Source organism: Lissotriton vulgaris, chromosome 3_1, assembly GCF_964263255.1.
Source record: "Lissotriton vulgaris chromosome 3_1, aLisVul1.2, whole genome shotgun sequence".
Lineage (NCBI taxonomy): Eukaryota > Metazoa > Chordata > Amphibia > Caudata > Salamandridae > Lissotriton > Lissotriton vulgaris.
In genome coordinates this window covers 919948895-919964984 of record NC_141689.1, presented here as the reverse complement: position 1 = coordinate 919964984, position 16090 = coordinate 919948895, and the positions used below count along the sequence as shown (strand labels likewise).

Here is a 16090-nt window from a genome sequence, read left to right as displayed (position 1 = left end):
AAGTTGGTAATAGGAGATAGTGATGTTAGCGACTGTTTCCAGTCGCTAACATCTTGGCATGCCCACTTTGCATGTCATTAGTGATAAATATCACTGACATGCAAAGTGGGGCACAAGATGGTCGCTATCTCCTACTAGCTGTCGCTAACTGGTGTTAGCGACAGCTAGGTGATAGGGAGATAATTTTATCTCCGCTTTCTTGGCTTTTAAAGCCAAAAAAGCGGAGATAAACCCCCTTGATGATATGCCCCGAAATTCGTTTTTTTGTTTTTATCTTTTTTACATTTATTTATTGGGAGACTACTGCCATGCATAGCCTGGTAACCGCGCATAGGTAGCCTAGCGAAGAGATGGTTCTGCAAGACTGGGATAGGCCTTATAATGTTAGTGTAGTGTCTTCATAGGAAAGTCAGTGTGAGTTACTGTTTTGTTCAAAGTGACACTTAATTATACACATTATACACATTATACACATTATACACATTATACACATAGGGAGAAAACTGCCTTGAAGTGCAGTTTTGCTTCCCATTGTCCTACAGAGACCAGTGATGCATCAAAATGAGGTGTAACCTGTGCAAAAAAATCATATCTGCAAGTTCCACAACTATATCTGTTCAAATTATGGGTCATCCAGAATTGTCACTGGCTCAGGATCAGAGCCCAGGGTGATTGTGCCCGGTTAATAACATTGCTCTCCAGCAGCAGCAACAAAGACCTCCCCACATAAAGGGAGCCATTAATAGTGCTTCACTCAGCTCCTAAGGAAATAAAAAGATTGGGGCTGAAGAATCTGCATCAATCACTCAGGTGTCACACTGTACCAGGGGTGGGCCTGCCCAAGTCCACTTAACCTCTTCCGTGCTCATGACGGCCCCCAGCCATCATGAGTCACGGTGGGTGTGTGTGCACGACTGCCGGGGGCCGCCCGTTCCACGCCTGAGATTGGAATGTCCCAGCACAGCAGCAGAATTTGCGCCGCAGCGAAAGTGTTAACAAAGAACTGTGCCCAGGCGTCTGGAATCAACACAGAAGGGGGCTTCCCTTTAAAACGTTGGTGGGAAAAGCCCTGGCTCTGAAAAGTGTGGACCTATTACTTGTACAGGCCACACAACTAATACACCAATTTTCAACAGGGTAGTAGAATTTCTCCATTCACCTCAATTATCACATACTCATCACACCCCTGGACTTGGTAAGACTCCACTTGAAGAGCAGGACCCTCCTGCAAGGAAACTCCTGACTCCTGCTTGAAGAATAGGATCCATTCAAGGCCTCAAATACCCAAGGACTCCTAACCTCTGCTGGCACTGAGGGACTGGGTAACTCCAAGGGTCAAGCCATTGAACTCATGTTTGTCTGCTTTAGATACATAAAAAAAACAGAACTCCTGTTTGAAAAATGGCCAGGTCAACCACAAAGGAATCGTCTCTGCAGAAGACCTGGCTGGTGTGAGGACTGGATCCTAGAAGCCTGCTCTGATGACCTAGCCACTGAAAGAGGAACTTTAAGAGTACATATAAAAAGCAGGGACTAAGTCATTGTTTCCACATTTAGAGTACCGGGAAAGGTGGTGAGGCATGCCCAGTGAGGTTGCACCCAAGGCAAGCAAGATAAACAGATTTTGGCAGCACTAAAAACTGGTAAAGCAGGGCCTTGCAGAGAAGCTCTACCTTGATACAGCTTACAGCCTTGTCTCACTGTAGGATTTTAGCATCTAAAAAAGTGACTACACGCCATGTGGTCAAACCGTGGACTGAGACAAGGCAGATGCTTTATCTGACCCACAAAGTGGCCTTAGATCTGGGATAAGCAGCCGCCACCACGTAATTCATAGTCCGGTGCACCGATCTCCTCCTCAGGAATAGGGCTCCTCTAAGCAGTACCTGACACTCTCCCCACAGTGACCCTCAGAATCACCCTTCCAGTCACAGCACACCCTGCCCCCCCCTCAATACCTACTGCTATTGCCAGAGACTCATGATGCTTCTCCTACTCTGACCTAACAGGGGGACCCCCTACATCCAGCCCCCCACTCCGCTCTCTCTCCCTCTCGCTTCCTCCTCCATATTGAGGTCCTAGCTGACTTGGGACCACCACCACCCAGAGCGTCCATGAATTGAGGCCACTGCCTCAGCTGTCAACAGGGGGAATGACTGGTGCACCCTATCTGATGCCCATTGTACTGAGCCAAGTGTCCTAGATCAAGTTGTTTGATCTGCCCACTGTTTATGTTGATGATATGTCTCTCTACATTGTTAAACTCTCCACCTCCCATCTCCCCCCGCCCACATCCCAACACCTCCGGTATCCCCTCCCAGGTCCTCCTCCCTCCTTTGAGGTATCAACTATGTTGCAATTTCCATTTTTTATCATACAGTGCGCTTGTTGTACTACTGTGTTTCTGATATCCAATAAAAAATGACGACGCAAAAAAAAGTGACCTTAGAAGCTAGGAAATCCAGATTTGTCCTACTCTGAACTTTTTATGCCCAAACCGATGGCTTCAGCAACAGCTGGGTGACAACATATGAAACTTCGGGGGACCCTTGCCAAAAAAAGCCTCGGACCCCACCCCAATTGGAAGATTTTGAGTTCAATTTATGGATACAGCATGGAAACCAAAGTTGCTGAACTACATTGAGCTAGAGGGAGAGAGAAACACAGAGCTCTATTTACTAAATATGATCTTCTACTACTTTCTTCTCAAACGCTGGTTCACACAAATGCTGCTTAGCGCCACTCACAAACTCTCTTGCAACATACTGCAAATATATCTGTGCTGTAAAGGGGTGTCTGCTGACTAGCTTAGTTTTTGTACTGAAAGTGTTACCTTTCATCAGACTGCGAGTACTTTCCTGAGGCGGAAGCCGGGAAAGCTAGGCACTAATTTTAACTTTGTTTTAAAATTGTAACTTGCACTATTCTTTGCACCTACTTACCGCATCACCACCCTTGATCACTCGCAGCCGATTTGACGCTGACGCGGGATACTTCGGGGGTAAGCCGCCATCTTGGGGGTAGTCTCCGGGTTGCGGTCCAGTTGCTTGGTCCCTCCCGCTCTCATCTGCATTTAAGTCGCGCTAGATCCTCACGCGCAGATCAGACTGTGAGCACTTTCCTGAGGCGGAAGCCGGGAAAGCTAGACACTAATTTTAACTTTGTTTTAATATTGTAACTTGCACTATTCTTTGCACCTACTTACCGCATCACCACCCTTGATCTCTCGCAGCCGACTTGACACTGACGCAGGATACTTCGGGGGTAAGCCGCCATCTTGGCGGTAGTCTCCGGGTTGCGGTCCAGTTGCTTGGTCCCTCCCGCCCTCATCTGCATTTAAGTCCCACTAGATCCTCGCGCTCAGATCAGACTGTGAGCACTTTCCTGAGGCTTAAGCCGGGAAAGCTAGGCACTAATTTTAACTTTGTTTTAAAATTGTAACTTGCACTATTCTTTGCACCTACTTACCGCATCACCACCCTTGGTCCCTCGCAGCCGATTTGACGCTGACGCGGGATACTTCGGGGGTAAGCAGCCATCTTGGGGGTAGTCTCCGGGTTGCGGTCCAGTTGCTTGGTCCCTCCCGCCCTCATCTGCATTTAAGTCGCGCTAGATTCTCGCTCGCAGATCAGACTGTGAGCACTTTCCTGAGGCGGAAGCCATGAAAGCTAGGCACTAAGTTTAACTTTGTTTTAATATTGTAACTTGCACTATTCTTTGCACCTACTTACCGCATCACCACCCTTGATCCCTCACAGCCGACTTGACACTGACGCAGGATACTTCGGGGGTAAGCCGCCATCTTGGGGGTACTCTCCGGGTTGCGGCCCAGTTGCTTGGTCCCTCCCGCCCTCATTTTGTATAAATGACCATCATTACCCGGCCGCGCAGCGAACGCGCGCAGCGGGCGCGCCGACGGCCTGCCAAAGGCGAGCCCGTCTGCGCCCGTCCACGCCTGACCGGGCCCAGGGGCCATACTCCCTGTTCATAAATCTATGATGTGTTACACTTACTCCGCTTTGCAACTTCATGCTCTTAGACCTAGGGAGAAGCAGGATTGTAGCAATTTCGATATGGATACACAAGACCCTAGGTCCTGCACCCACTGTACTTTCTCCCTGGATGCCCCTCAGCTGTGTCAATGCTTTGCACCTCGTACTATATCTTCCTCTTATTCCATCTTTACGTTTCACAGCCTAAACTGTCGTTCATTACCAAAGCATAAAAGACAGATCTTTGACCTCCCTGATAATGAGCCACCTGACGCCTTGTTCATTACTGAGAAATGGCTTCACGACAGCTCCGGCCCGGACAGCGCTGAAGCTCTGCCCACCAACTACGCAATTGTTAGGCTCGACAGACCCGACAAAACTGGGAGGGGGGGGGGGCATTGCTATAATTTTTAAGAACAACTTTCAATGTATGCTCGAATCCATTGCTATGAGCAATTACGAGGCCGCGCTCTTCAAACTCGCCCTTCACCCGAAGTTCACCCTCACAGGTTTACTGGTCTATCACCCTCCTGGCCCTGCTAATACTTGGACGACCCAACTATCAAACTATATGGCCTCTGTACTTGTGAACTCTAGAAATTTTCTGATTGTGGGAGATCTTAATATACATTTGGATGATCCTAAAAATATTGCAGGTAAAAATCTCATCGCCGATTTTGCGGCTATGAACATTACACTACATATTGATGGCCCCAAGCATAGGGGTGGTCACCTTCTTGACCCTATATTTTCCAACTTTCCTCACTTACACTGTTCCCCCGCACTACCCCTTCACTGGTCTGACCATTTTCTAATCAAATTTAATCTCACCTCGACCGTTGCCTTATTCCATCCTAGCCATTAATTACCAGCAAAAGAGACTGGAAAAAGCTAGATATTGCCTCTCTTAAGAATGTCCTAGACACACATTGTCCTACAGACCTGAATGTGTCTAACGATGTGGAAGAAGTATCTACCAAAACAAATACTTGGCTCACCGAGGCTATTAACATCTGCCTTCCACTATCCCATAAAAATTTGAAAACTCATAAATCACCTGCACTCTGGTTCGATGAACCTCTAAAAGCAGATAAGTCTAGATGTAAAAAACCTGAACGTATTTGGAGAAAGGATTATTCTCCCACAGCAGGTGCTGTCTATAAAAAAGAACTGAAGCTCTATCATAAGGCTTGTGCCCTGACTAGGGCCAGCTATGTTGCTAGGACCATTGCAGAAGCTTCCAACAAATCTAAAGTACTTTTTGGTCTAGTGAAAGATCTTGCGGGCTCTCAGACCACAGCCAAACCTCCTCCCCTGAACAGCGATCAATGTGAAGAACTTGCTCAGTTTTTCACAAAGAAAATTGAAAATATCTATTTAGATATATCTGAACAGAGCTGTAACAGCTCTTCACCAGCCCCCGGCCTGAGTGATATTAATCTCCTTCCAATTCCCACTTATGATCCTTTACTTTCATGGCCTGATCTCAACCCAGAAACACTTCTTGAGATTTTGAGTAAAGTAAAATCGGGCTCACCTACAGACCCTCTTCCCATCTCTATACTTAGACTATTGGACACCCCACAGCTCTCCTTGATCTGTAAAACTCTTAATCTTTCACTAAAAAATGCCATTGTCCCGACCTGCTGGAAACATGCCATGGTGACTCCCCTGTTGAAAAAAACCACTGCGGACCCTAAAGTTCTTTCGAATTTTCATGCGATTTCTCTGCTGCCGGCCTTTTCCAAAATTTTGTAGAGACATATTCATTCCCACCTAGCCCATTTCATCGCAATCAATGATATACTTCACTCCTCCCAATCTGGTTTTCGCCCTGGGTTTTCCACCAAAACCACTCTTCTTGGCGTCACAGAAAATCTTCGGCATCTCTTAGATTGCGGAGACACAGCTGTGCTGATCTTACTCGACCTCAGCGCAGCTTTTGACACCATTTCCCACCACATACTCCTCAGATCCCTCGCCTCTATGGGCATGGGTGGCCAGGCTCTAGACCGGCTGACATCCTTTCTGACTGACCGGACTTTTCAAATCTTCTCTAATACGGCCACCTCTAAAATCCATGCATCCCCTCACTGAGTTCTCCAGGGCTCGATCCTCAGCCCTCTTCTTTTCAATCTATACATCATACCTCTGGCCCTTATTGCAGAAAATGCAGGTCTTACCCTGTTTACTTACGCCGACGACTCCCAGATTGTTTTCTCTCTATCTCATTCTGACCAGGCTTCCACCTCCCTCCTCCAGTCAGGTCTTAGGGAAATATCCAATTGGATGAACCTTATCCTACTCAAACTGAATGGAGGGAAGACTGAAGTCCTGGTCTTAGATCAAAAACAAGACCTCTGGAGCCCTAAACATTGGCCATCAGAGATGGGCGCCTTTCCTTCACCATCTGAACATGTGCGCAATCTGGGAGTGACCGTGATAACGGCTTAACAATGCAATGCCAAGTAAACAAAGTGGCAGCCATCTGCTTCACCATTTTGCGTTGGTTGAAGAAAATATTCTGGATGCTGCCACCTGACACTCAGAAATCCGTAATAAATGCCCTGATAACTTCTCGGTTGGATTATGGAAATGTGCTTTATTTAGGGGCAACCAAGGCAGTAACGGGACGTCTCCAACTAGTTCAAAATTCTGCTGCACATTTGCTATGCGGCAGTCATAGAACTGATCACATCACGGGGCGCCTCCGCGACCTTCACTGGCTTAGAGTGGAAAGTCGAGTCAAATTTAAAACCTTGACTTACATGCATAAAATAAAGACAGGTAGTGCACCTAGTTATTTACAATCTCTTGTTAAAACCTACACACCTGCACGCTGTCTCCGTTCCTCATCGCAAGGCTTCTTTTGTGTGCCCAGATACAGACTTGCAAGAAAGGCCGGCAGGTCTTTCTCCTTTTTAGGCCCTAGACTTTGGAATTCCCTTCCCCTTAACATCCGTTTAGAGACCAGCTATGTCCATTTCCGTAGAGCTATTAAGACCTGGCTCTTCAACCAATAATCCCTCAGCTTGTCGGTATCCCTTTTTTTCCTTTTTGGCTTACAGTCTCCTTTAGCGCCGGGAAACCCTTGTGGGTAGCTGTCGCGCTCTACAAGTTCAATAAATAAATACATTTCAGTAACCATGGATGGTAGCATGGAAATGCGTGAGTACAACCCATGAAGTTCTCCCCTGACTTAAAGTGTTGAAGAGCTGTGCAAAGGAGTATTGGCACAACTTTAAGGGGAACTTTCCAGCGTAAAAATAGTTTTTTTACCAGAAAGTGCAGTTTCGAATCACTTTACTTGATGTGTTGATTTATTTCTCCCTAATTCCAAAGGTGAATCCTGGGACAACCTGTTTGGTGTCTCTTTTATTGCAGTTTTCCATTTTCTTGGTCCTGTTTTCCCAGGAAACTTTATAAAATCATAACTAAAGTCCCCTTAGCCTATTTTGACGATCTTGGAGTCATTTTGCTCTGAACATTTTTATCTATATTTCTAAATTGATTTGTGAATTTTATTAAGTTGTGTTCTCTACTTTAAAAACTATTGTTACTGCTAGAACCTAGCACGTACTTCTCTGGGGATTGCCTGCTACATGTTGTAAAGCTACTAGGGGTTGAGCAGAGATTTTATCAGAACTATATGTTAACTTAAACAATGTGGATTTATTAAATTGGTAGGGGAACATCTGACACAAAAATATAACCCCAGCCCTAACAAAACCAACTGGGAGCAGTAACGCTTGGCAAGGAGAGTGAGAGTATCAAACCGAACTAAAACATCAGGAAAATGCCATGACATCTCCTGAAACCATGACCCAGGAACCAGGTTGACTTTGCAGTTTCCACAAGCAGGATGAAGTGTTTCAACTAAATGCTCCAGTGCATGGTTTCTGACATTTCACTCTTACTGGAAGTGACGTTGTGCACAAGATATAGTAGGATATGTAATGACAGAATTTCCTCCTGGTCTTGATAATCACCAAAGTCATCTTTAAAACATAGTGGAGTGAAGACAATTGAGAATGATTCCCCCTGCAAAGGTTTCATCACCCTTATTGAGAGCTTCTTGTTGGGCTTCGACTCATACAAAAAAATTATTTTTAGAACGAGTTCATGATTACTCTGAACTCTTTATTTCACTGGCTTGAAGTCTCTGAAACCTTTTTTTTTTGTTACAGGCAAGGCATTACATGCCCTGAGATTTTAAGGGAGAAAACACTACGGGGCAGATTTATGTTAACTGGCGCATCTCGAGGGATGCGCCAGTTAACGTGCGCCACAGCTACGGCACCCATGGTGCGCCGCATTTATAATGCGGCGCACCATGGGGCAAAAACGGCACAGATGCGTCACGCATCTGTGCCGTAAAAGTGACGCATTGCTGGAATTGCGTCGCAAGCGCGACGCAGCTCCAGCAAGGCTCGGGGGTGCCCTATCTGACCAATGCTGCTTCAAGCCTTACGCCTGCTTCAAGCAGGCGCAGGGTTTTGACGCAGCATTGGCCTAAAAGTGACTGAGTGAAATCTTATAGATTTCACTCAGCCACTTTTGCGAGGCGCACCTGCCCCGGAACGCCCACCCTGCGCCGGAACGCCCACAAGCGGCGCAGGGCTTTACAACGTGACGCATCTGCCTAGATGCGTCACGTTGTAAATCGGTCGTAGGGATGCGCCACGTTTACGCCACAGTTGCGTGACGCAAACGTGGCGCATTCACAACATAAATCTGCCCCCAAGGGTTTGGCTTATGTGCAGCAAGGCCACGCCACAATAACATTAAACAAAGCTAAATGCCAATGCTGCACTGTTCTTTGACTATCAATTTGGAGAAGCAACGAATGAAACAACTTCCCTCACAAACCACTATTTCCGTTGGAATTTAATCAAAAACTTTATTTATATCTATTTCATCACACTTTTCAATATTTTCAAATAATTATTTTTATGGATTTCCTCAAAAACTCTAAACAATCAAAGACGCTATCAATTCTCTTTTAGGAGCCCCTTTTGGAATTGAACTGAACATACACTCTCTAAAATACATACTCTATATACAACATACATACTGTGTCCTGTTTCTAACTGGTATTTTTTAGAGTGTAACCCCCAGTGGGAGGAGTACTACGATATTGATTGAAGCTAGTAGTAGCTTCATATGTATGTTTTTAAATATTTTCATGATCAATAAATTGATTTGAGAGTATAAACAACTTAGCTGGTATATGTTGTTGTCTTTTGATAGATCACGAGATGCCACTCATATAGAAAGTTCTGGAATAAGATATGAAAGAATAATTTAGACACTCGGTCCTAAGTAAGGAATTTCTGCTTTTGTTATTAAAATACAGGGGCATCCTCTTTTTGTCTTGTGATATCAATAAAGACACAATAATGGGAATCAAGTTAAGACCAAAAATGTGCTGCAGTGGCACTTGTTTTGTGACAGTCGGGGTCGCAACTTGGCAATTAAGTGAATATATGATAACCACAGTTCCTGGCAAGAGTCAAACTTATTTCCATGAAGAGACGGCCATGAAGTTGCCTGTTTCTTCAAAATCCAATAAGTATTGAAAGAAAGGGGCTATTTTTGACTTCCTTTTTGTCCAAGATTTATAAAAACTGAATTTCAAACTTCGCTTGAAATTTAGATCCCCTATTAGGGAAGGAGAGCATACCATGCCATATTCAACTTCAACAAGGTGGACAAAATCAAAAGGCAGTGCAAAGGACAGCACTCAAGGACCTATTCGCAAAGTAATGTTAGACAAGAGTAAAAGCTATATGTGTAACTTCACTGTTACACTTTATAGGAAATTTACTACTTTTGGCTATTCACCATTTTCTAGTGTATATTTACTACAAAGAATAGACTTACATGTCTCCACCGTTAAAATTCTGGATGTAGAGTGTAAATTAAAAGCGTACAGTTACTGTTAGTGAATAAATAAGTGAAGGGCAGTTTGAAAATAGGCCTCTTATACTTAACAGAGCATTAATGTTGACCTTTTTGCTGATTTCTCAGGGTATTTATATCAAGAAGGACCACCTCAAACTAGTTGTTCCAGCAAGGATATTTGTCACTATAGATTATAAGACTAAGAAAAACAGTCTACTAGAAGACCTAATGGCATACCCAAGGCAACATAAATCTGTTGCCATGGACTCAGTGGCACTTCAGGAATAGCACTGGTGGAGTACTATGTCCAAAGAAGTGAGGGGAAATGGAGATTACTGGAATACATTTAGATACAATAGTGACGAGGAAGGCATACATTTGAAGCAACATATAGGCCTTGTTGTAGGAATGAAAACCATAGCCATTCTAGGGACAAGTGAAAGGCCCTGGGTCCTGGGTAACTCATCACTGAGCAAAAGTTTAGAAGTGGGGAAATGACCTAATTCAGTGCAAGGCTTACATAAATTAGGCTAAGCTTGAATTGGGTGTTGATGCCATTTTACAGTCAGAAACAAAGGAATGATCTGTGTAGCTCTAGGGAATAAAACTAGTGAAAAGGTAGAAGTATGGTAGAAGGAAGCACGTAGTGGCAAAACTACTCGGTCTGCTTCAAGGTTATACAGCTGCAGAACTGAATGCAAATCTTCGTACAGTCTTACTTAAAGAGAGGTTGACTAAATGCTCTCTAGAATAATCTGAAAAGTGATTTTGTTGAATGTCAAAAGATCTACTAGATGTTGCATTGCAAAGGTACTCCAAGAATGGTAACTTGTTAATATCCTACAAGTAGCATTGAAGAGTAAGAAAGAGAAAGCGAGAGATACATGAGAGAGGCATTGCGGACCTCCTAAATACTTTGTTTGGGCATTTCAGTAACCTTCATGAATAATTGTTAAAGACATGTCTAGAAGGCCAAAGATGATAGCAAACAGAAATACACTCATTGAGTCTGTGCCATGAGCCATGGGCAGACATCTTGAGGACACAACGGGTATGCAGCGATAGATGACTGGTCTAAAACAACCAGAGGAGCAAAAGCGGTTTGCTATACCAAGCAACCACTCCTGCCAGAAGCAAATATTTCATTGGGAAATCCAAAAGTATTTATGCATTGTTAATTATTGGCATCTATACATTGGTGAGATCATTGAAAACATATATGTTTTGTGACCAGTGTTTCCACTTGCATATTCTGCCACACTGCTGAAAATAGAAATTCTTCTTTCTACGGGTTCTTCTGGAAACTGTCAGAAATTCCAGAAAGTCATGAATTTGCACCCACAGAAGCAGTTTATATGTGGATACAAATTAAAAACATTATTTTTAAATTGGGTCAGTTGAATTGATCATCTTATCGACACCTCAGTAATGTTATGTTTGAGTTGCTTTAAGTCAACGTTTTCCAAGATGAAATACATTAATTGGGATTCTGATGGAATTATAGTTTTCAACTATTTTCTATTACATGTGTTCCTCAATTTCAATTAATTCTTTATTTCGCATTTGATTAAATGCAAAAAAAGTACATGAGTAAAACAGTGTATATATAATCGGTACTGCGTACCACAAAGTACAGATACGATTACAATGAAACAGGTTAAAAAGGAAAAGTTAACATTTACAAATGAATAAAACCATCAACCAGAGCTCCATATATTGGGTCAGTTAAGTTTTAACATATAAGAGACAGTGATAAAAACAGAATTAATTTCCACAGTAAAACCGTCACCAAGTTCTTACGTGCTGAATATTACTGTGCGAATCTGGTCATGGTTGAGAAACTCTGCACTGGAAACAATAAGCATTTGGTTTGTTCAACCATAGAGCTAAATGTGCAAATCTAGCTAATATTAAAAAAAAAAAAAAACAATTAACATCATAGTTTACCCCTGATGTCACTTCAATCGGGTGGTTCGTGGTTGGGCTTTTGAGTTCTTAACACAGCTTGTAAGAAGGAAACCATAGTAAGGCAAACAAACGGAGTTCCGACGTTTTGTAACATAGCAAGAGCCAATGTTGGGGAGCAATAATAAAAATTCTTCATCAAGAGATAATAAATAGTTTCCTATCTTTTGTATGAAAAGTGCAAAAAAAAAATATGTGCAAAATCGATTGAGGTGACTTATTATTACACGGGCAAGGGGGGAGTTGTGAGGTTGAGAAAACATTTGGTGGATACCCCAGCATTATCGGTATATAATTCAGTCAAAATGTAGTTGAAATGTACAGGTGCTGGATGTTTTCCACAAAAGTAAGATACGGTGTAGCCCCTTGCTGTGAATGTGTTAGACCGTAGCAGGTCGTAACAGAGCTTTCCCCCTACATCAGTCCCACCTATCAGAAGCAGTTTTCTTCTTACACATTTCCTTTAACCTTGATTTAGGAAAACCTTCGCAAAGACTAGAAGCGTCAAAAAGTTCCTTAACCCCAATGAGGTCACGGTGTGTTTTACATAGGAAAGCCATGGAATTTTATGATTGTGATCTAGAGACAGAATGTCTTTCAGAATCCGTTGGTTTAGTGCATTGCCATTCCTTTTCCAAATTGACAGCCACAATGAAAGCGGAGCCAGTTTAATAACATCACTAATATAGGGCAGATCAACTTCCTTGTGAGCAACAAAGTTGCTGCAAGCTGTTGGAACCGCTAACAGCTGCTTAATGAAGTTGTCTTCTATTACTTGCAGTGGTGCGGTGTCCACTATCTCCCAGATCGCTGCCCCATAAGTGGCAATAGACCTTGATTTAGCTAAATTGATTTTAATCATTTCTCGCACTGGCTTACTGCACAATTTTTTCAAAAAGCAGAAAATTGCAGCTATACTCTTGCCCATGCGATCTGTCCTGTTCTGCATCATCGCCTTCCAAGATTGTTTGAGTCAAAGACCACCCTAGGATAGTTAAAGCTTGGAATTTGTTCTATTTTTTCCCTTCAAGATAATAGCTTGGGAGTTTCTTGTTGGCACATCCCATGGCTAAAATAAAGGTCTTATACGTATTTACCTTGCGGTACAGGTTGGACATAAAAGCCATATAATCAGAAATTCGATTTTTAAGGCTATGGGGGTTCTTGCTAAAAGAACTGAGTTGTCCGCATATAACAAAATTGGAAGGGGTGGGGGTGTTCTGGGCTTAAGGGGTGTCTTTTGATATTTTAACTAGAGCTCCATACAACTTATTTGTGTAAAGGGCAAATAGAAATGGGGCCAGAACACTGCCCTATCTCACCCTCTTTCAATGTCAAAAGGTTTAGTGCATTCCACACGTCGACCAAATCGAACCAAAACAGAGGCATCTAAATAAGACTCTCTAATAAATTTAGTGAGTGCGGCCTCCTTCCCCATGGCCTTCATGATATCCCACAGTTTGCTGTGTACCACACAGTCAAAAGCCTTAGACATATCCATTAAGGCCATGTATACCCAGTGCTTAATTTGAGCCGGAGCTTTCCGGTTCTCAGCCCCGGCACTTAATTGGCTTCCGGTGCTTGGCACCGGCACCTAATTGTCAATACCATATTTAGAACAGTGTACCACAAGGTGGCGCTGCTCATCTAATTTAGAGATGAGCAGAACAACGGTAGTTTTGGAATACGATATACATTAAAATTGCTCATACCTGCCTCCCCAGCCAATCTTTAAGCTTTGGGGACCTGAAATAATCTGAATTGTCACATTCACATGTGAAAGAGATGGTTACTAGTTGTTTTGGCAGAAATGACAAGGGCGATGGGTGGTGCAAGCTGCAGTGTCCTCCTGGTCAGAGCCCTGGCACTTAATATTTTACTAATTAAGCACTGTGTATACCTGTTGTTTTTTTGCCAGGGAGTACTTCACAGCTAATAACAACAAATTTAGACATTGATCAGTGGTGTTCTTACCCTGCCTGAACCCATACTGAACTTCTGCAAGAATTTTTTTCTCTGCCACCCACATATTCGGTAGTAGCCTACCTATTATTTAGGCCTGCTATCTAGCAAGGAAATGGGGCGGTAGTTAAGTGGAGTAGAGGCATAGCCTTTTTTACAAATAGGTATAATTATAGAGGTTTTCCAGGAGGGCAGGGGACCAAATAATGCTATAGAATTAAAAACTACAGTTAATAAATGTGACCACAATTGTCTATTAGTTCAAAAGATACCAGTTGGAACCCAGATGGGTCCTACTGCTTTTAAGGGTGGTGACTGTGACAATGCAGTCTCTACTTCCCCAAGTTTGAATAAAAGACAGGTTGGAACCTTGATAGGCAAGTTGTCAGACATAGGGGTAAGGCCAGCCAGGTTGTGGAAAATATCCTGAACGTGGTTATCCATGTCTCCTCCTCTATATGAACGACCAGAGAGGGACGTCTCTATCTGGAAGGGAGGCTGATTTAAACACATTCCAGAAAGTTTTGCTATCTTTCAAGGCAGGTGCTTTCTTTAATGTTTCCCAAGCTTCGTGTTTTATCTCTTTCTGTCTGTCGGCCCTGGCCAATTTATACAGAATTCTTAGTTCACAAATGTGCTCCTTATCTCTTGGTGAAACTTTTAGAGCTTTCCGAAGTTTATGTGAGGATGTTAAACAATTCTTATCAAACCATCTGGGCTGGGTTATATATTTTGGGGGAATTGGGTGGGTCAATAGGCTTTTACGGGCACATGCATCATTGTCAATTGTATTCGCAAACGGTGCGAATCGCAATTTTCGGCCATTTGCGAATGCAATTGACAAAATTGGGATGCATCATGTTTTTCGCAATTTTAGAAATCGCAATCACGTTGCGATTTCTATAATTGCGATTGCATTTAAGAAATCGCAATTTGAGATTTCTTAAATGCAGTGCATGAACATTTTAAATTTGCAAATTCGCAAATAGGGAGAGGTAAATTACCATGAAGTTGACCTTCATCGTAATTTGTGAAAACTTTAAAAATGCACAAAAGTGCATTTTTGAAAGTTTCATTTTACACACACACATGCCCTTGAGGCATGTGTGTGTGAAAAATGCACTTAAAGTTATATTTCAGGGGTGCAGGGGGGCCTTTGGACCCCCCCCTGCAGCCTTGAAATTGCATTTTCAATTTGCGATTCGCAAATTGCGAATCGCAAATTGAAAATGACTTCCCATTCATTCCTTTGGGCCTCTAGGCCCATAGGAATCAATGGGAAGGGATTCCTTAATTGTGATTCGCAAATTGTGAATCGCAATTAAGGAAATTTAAGAAATTGCAAAACAAAATGCGATTTCTTGGTGCATAGCCGTTTACGATTTCTTAATTGCGATTCCTTAATTTTCGCAATTAAGAAATCGCAAACGGCAACAAGGATGCATGTAGCTGAATATGTTTGCTTGAATATTGACAAAAGCTTCTATCACCAGATTGCTCCTGTGGGTCTAACCAGCAGTGAATATCCTCATAGTTGGATGCTAGAAGGTTTGCAAGTAGCTTAGGCTTGTTCACTTTGTCCTACTTTAATTTAAAGCCATTTTTGCTTGCTAAAATAGGTTAAGGGTGACTTTACTAAAGCTCTTCTTGGCGGTGTACCACACAAGAGGGCATATTAGCATAGCATGGTCGCCGAATTCAGTGAAGGACACTTTTATCTTAGAATTATTGGTGTTTAGAGAATCGCACTTAATTATGTAATCACACCTTGAAAGGTGGAGCATAATTGGACAGTTAAGGAATCGATTTCATTGTACGGTTCTAACTGCCAAGTCATCAGTGCATTATTCAGGGCGGTGCCATGTTTATTATGAGTGAATTGAGTGATTGGCGCACCCCTATGGTCTTGTATCCTGCACAGCTTTGTCTCTTCTCTTGGGCAGTTCTTGATGTTAAAGTCACCCACCCACAGAATGTGAAGAGGATTGGATGTAATCCAATGAGATCATCGATGGCCTTTCCTGATAGTCAGAGAATGCTTTAAACCACTCTTCTTTACATCGTTTAATATTAAAGCCTGCGATGTTCCATGATAGGAGGCTATAAGTCAGAGTGGTCGCACATGGAGTGGGAGCACTATCATATCTTGATGTAGACTAAGCGGACGGGGATCATGAGTCGAGTGCATCCTTTCCCCCCCATTTATCCCACTGTGTTCCCTAAGCCTTGGACTCGCCCTGGGAGCTGGTAGGTCGATCTGGCGGAGC

The 16090-nt window shown here is 43.1% G+C and overlaps 1 protein-coding gene across 1 annotated transcript in view; it reads right to left on the bottom strand.

Moving 5' to 3' along the window:
• Positions 1-16090, bottom strand: part of LOC147727211 (transmembrane channel-like protein 1) — a 371185-nt gene that overhangs the window by 289171 nt on the left and 65924 nt on the right. The window lies entirely within an intron of this gene.